The following is a 5000-nucleotide window of genomic DNA, read 5'->3' as shown; positions in this document are numbered from 1 at the left end:
AAACTGGATTTTTTCTCGACCATTTTACCAAGATCGACCCCCTTGTTGCTGTGGGTTCTTGTACGTGCGCCAAGTGCACGTTGAACACGGGACCACGGTTCATCTTCTAATTTGAAAGACTAGCACCCAGACCACCCACCACTAAGGTTAGAGTGGAGGGGCTTGGGGGTAAAGTATCAGAAATTCCGAAACAACAACAACAACAACGACATCTGTTGGTTGTGAAACAAGACTCACTTTGATAAAAGTGTCTGACCATATAATCTTTCCCGGGTCCATGGTTAGTGGAGGTAAAGTGAGTCTTATTTCAAAAACCCACAGAATTTCACAGACTTTCTCCATTTTGCACTTGTGGGTCGGAAAGCTTCCCCCCCCCTCCTCTTTCTATCCAGTCATTCCACACACAGACTTATCAATGTACGTGCTGTGTCAGACTGTCAGACTGTTCAATAGCTACCCCTCCATACATCATGCTCCCAATCTGACCACACTCTGTGCCTGACTTGCTTCATCAGATCCGTCACACTGCATGTTCGCCACGTTACCGCAACGTTCTCTCATTAACCAAGGTTTTTTTTTTTTTTTTTTGTCTCTCTTTCAGAGTCTATCTGCTGTACCATTAGCGTAGAAGGGAGATGTATAACTATAGATAATAATCATGATGTACAGCAGTTTGTTAAACATCTGTCTTGTTTTTGTGTTTTGTTTGCTTTTTATTTCCCTTTTTTTTTGGTATATGATTTTGGACTAGTTTTCCTTCCGTGTGATATTTAGCCTTTCCACCCACCCCCTTTTTCCTCATCGCACTCAAATATGTTATAAAATGTGCTGATGTTCAGGAAGGAACGAATGAACAAAAAGAGTCTTCTCTAAAAACTTTCAGATTGATGTAAGTCCCAGAAAGTCCTCCCAGCACAGCAGATTCTCTCACCACTGGCCCCAACAGTAGCTGTCAGAGGAAGACTGATGGAAGCAGCGAGAGGGCTGCCTTCCCTGAGTGCCATCTTATCCCAGAGCGTTCACTCCGTGAAACGTCGACACTGTGAAGAACTGCATGTGGCTCAGATGTACCCCCCTCACCTCCCCCCCACCCCTCTCCACAACCCACGCTCCCTCCCAAGCCCCCTCTCTGTTCTTTTTCTTCTCGTAAACCAGAACCAGCAGCAGCAACAACAACAACAACAACAAAAAAGTGAACAAACCACAACCTTTTTCAGTTCAACAGAGATGAAAAATCAAAAGGCCCTGTAGCCTCTTACGGCAATAGGGTCAGTGAATTCATACCCCTTCTTTTTTTTGCACGCTTCCAGTTGACTTCATCAAGTTTTTGCGCCTTATAAATATTATTATTATTATTATTAGTTTTTTTATGTATTTATCTATTATCTACTTATTTATTTACTTTTCTATTTTTATTTTATTTATTTATTTTTTATTTCATTTTTATTTTGTTTGTTTGTTTTGTTTTGTTATTTTATTTTATCATGTTATTTTTTTTAATTTAATTTATTTATTTATCAATTTATTGTTATTGTTATTTTATTTTAAATTTTTTTCTCAAGGCCTAAGTGCGTTGGGTTACGCTGCTGGTCAGGCATCTGCTTGGCAGATGTGGCGTAGCGTATATGGATTTGTCCGAACGCGGTGACGCCTCCTTGAGCTACTGATACTGATACCCATGGGGTCTAGGTCTCGGCATAGGACCACGGGGCCAAATCCTGTCCTTCCGATGCTTCTAACCTGTCCCCCACCGAAAAAGTCAGGTACCCATTCACACCTGGATGTATTCAGGGAAAACCGGTGTGAAGTGTTTTTTTCCTAACAACACAACACTATGCCCTATCAGGGCCCTTATTTACTTTACATTTCTAAACAAAACCGCTGAGTTTGCTTTTTCATTCAATCATGAAAAAAACAACAACCAACAAACAAAAATCACCAACAGCTAGATATTGAAAAAAAAAGGTTCTGTTTGTGAACAAGTCACTGTTGATCCACCTGAGCTGAAGAGATCGATCAAATAAGGTCAAGAAAAGACTGCCCATGGGGAAATACAAGGATACAAGGTGAAGGAGACCTAATGAACAGGTATGTGAATGAAATATGCACAGTTCGGATTTTTTTGTTGTGTTGTTGTTTGTTTGTTTGTTTTTTTTGGCCACAACCGAAGCAGCGCCAGAGACATCTCCCAGAGCACAATTCCAGTCTTCCGATATTTGTATTTTTATTTCTTTTTATCACAACAGATTTCTCTATGTGAAATTCGGGCTGCTCTTCCCAGGGAGGGCACGTCGCTACACTACAGCGCCACCCACTTTTTTGTATTTTTTCCTGCGTGCAACGTTATTTTTTTTTTTCTCTCGAAGTGTATTTTTCTACAGAATTTTGCCAGGAACAACCCTTTTGTTGCCGTCGGTTCTTTTACGTGCGCAAAGTGCATGCTGCACACGGGACCTGGGTTTATGGTCTCATCCGAATGACTAGCGTCCAGACCACCACTCAAGGTCTAGTGGAGAGGGGGAAAATATCGGCGGCTGAGCCGTGATTCGAACCAGCGCGCTCAGATTCTCTCGCTTCCTAGGCGGACACGTTACCTCTAGGCCATCACTCCACATACTGAATGATGCCTTCTTAGTTTACAGTTGGTTTCATCAGAACAGAGAAGCAGTGTTTTAAAACAACAAAAACCACAGCAACATTAACTGAGACAGAAGGAATCATTTTATACTCACTCCACCGTAAACGCTTTTTCGCCCGCCCTCCTCTCTCCCGCCCCCCTCTCTTTCTCTTTCTAAGCTCGTGCATGTGCGCGTGCACTACCCATTTCATGTCTTTCAAACCCTATCACATGACATTCCTTACAAACTGACACAAGAGTGCCTAGCCTGTATCATTGATGACGAGAGATCACAGTATACTGCAAGGGCATAAAATAGCATAGAAATAAGAGTCTTCTGTGTGTGTGTGTGTGTGTGTGTGTGTGTGTGTGTGTGTGTGTGTGTGTGTGTGTGTGTGTGTGTGTGTGTGTGTGTGTCTGTGTGTCTGTCTGTGTGTGTCAATTTGTTTGTCTGTGTGACTCTGCCTCTGAAGTATATTTCGACAGTTAAGGCCACCGCACTACATATGTTTAAAAGTTCACACATTTTCTCCAGATACTAATTTTTGTCGATCTTCAAAACCTTCCTCCGCCCTGTAGTTTCCACCTATGACAGTTCTCACCACGCAGCTATTTATATCACAGCTTTCCACAGTCAACTAAGAGAGAGGACCTCACAGACCATAGCTTTTGTCCCCTCCCTCTTTCATCCACTGCCGTCAGGACCAGTGGCTCCAGTGTGTGGGACGGACGCGTCTGAGTGGAAGAGTAAGAGACAGACATCCGTCTGTAGATCACGTCGCCAAAGCCGTTCCCGTCTCTGCCAAAGTCTGCGTCCATCTCATGTAATCCAGTTTCCTGCAATAGTTCCCACGTCATCACAGCATTCTGTGACTGCCCAACTTTTCTCTTTCTTTTCTTTTCTTTTTTTTCTGTCTTTCCGACAGTTCAGCTGATGAAGAAGATTCGTGAGATCGATCATGATGCATGTCTAGGATGGAATACTGGTGACAGCCAGTCGCTTAGAAAAGTTATGTTTCCATTTCGGTTTTTTTTTTTCACTTATGATCCCTTTCTCTGTCTTCAAATCAGCACTCAACTTGTCACTCCTATCTTTCTTGCCCATACTTTCTTTTTAACATAAAGACTTGCTCAGGAAGATCTTGACAGACAGGATGAATAGCCTGCACTTGGAAACCAGCAACTCATGAACGTTTCATGGAGTTCTTTCAGCGTGATAGCTCCCTCTGTGAGCTCCCCTTGTGGATACCCAAACTGCTGGGAACAGTGAGAGGCATTCAGTTCATTAAAGGGCATTCACTCGTGACACATCGGTAGACTGGGGGATGGCTCACAGCTAGGTCTGACATGACGCCATTTTCCCAGTCTCCACACACAAAACGTACCCCTTGAGCGTTTCATTCCTTACCAATCCTTCAAGGAGACTAACAATATCTGCATGATCTTGGTGTTCTTGTCAAAGGGTTAGATGTGTCAGAGAAAGAACGTCATTACACGGACACCAGATGGAAAGAGAAGTAGCAGAGCGACGTTAATTATTATGGATTTGAAAAAATAACAAAAACCAACAACAAAAAACAACACAACAACAACAGCATACAAAATATGATTATTTTACACAGAACTACATCATTTAATCACGACATACGAGAGAGCAAGGCACAGTCTCTGGGCCACAGGAAGGCTGGCAAGAATGGCAAAGATTATCATGATAAAGTTGAACACCAGATGTTGTGGTGTGGCCTTGCCGCCAGCTCCAGTCCGCCACCCACATGACGCTGACCTCAGACTGTTCTTTCATGAACACGACTCCACAAAGAGTGTTCCCGTCAGGCCCAGATATGCCCAATATCACTGTCACGACGTGCGCAGCAGTCAGTGTGACAGTGATGAGTTGTGAAGGGAGGAAGACGACTTGTGCAGCAGTCAGTGTGACAGTGATGAGTTGTGAAGGGAGGAAGACGACTTGTGCAGCAGTCAGTGTGACAGTGATGAGTTGTGCAGGGAAGAAGACGACTTGTGCAGCAGTCAGTGTGACAGTGAGTTGTGCAGGGAAGAAGACGACTTGTGCAGCAGTCAGTGTGACAGTGATGAGTTGTGAAGGGAGGAAGACGACTTGTGCAGCAGTCAGTGTGACAGTGATGAGTTGTGAAGGGAAGAAGACGACTTGTGCAGCAGTCAGTGTGACAGTGATGAGTTGAGCAAACAGATCCAAATCACCGTCTATCAACCCCAACCCGGACCCCCGACCCTTGAACCCCCCACCCCCCACTCCCCACTCCCCTCCACCCCACCCCACCCCACCCCAAGAGCCTGCAGGAATGTCAATGTTGTGTTTTCTCTGTCCTGTGCTTATCAAAGACGAGGGGTGGAGGGGGTGGAG

The sequence above is a fragment of the Babylonia areolata genome, chromosome 4, assembly GCF_041734735.1.
Source record: "Babylonia areolata isolate BAREFJ2019XMU chromosome 4, ASM4173473v1, whole genome shotgun sequence".
NCBI lineage: Eukaryota > Metazoa > Mollusca > Gastropoda > Neogastropoda > Buccinidae > Babylonia > Babylonia areolata.
Note: the sequence above shows the minus strand (reverse complement) of the source record.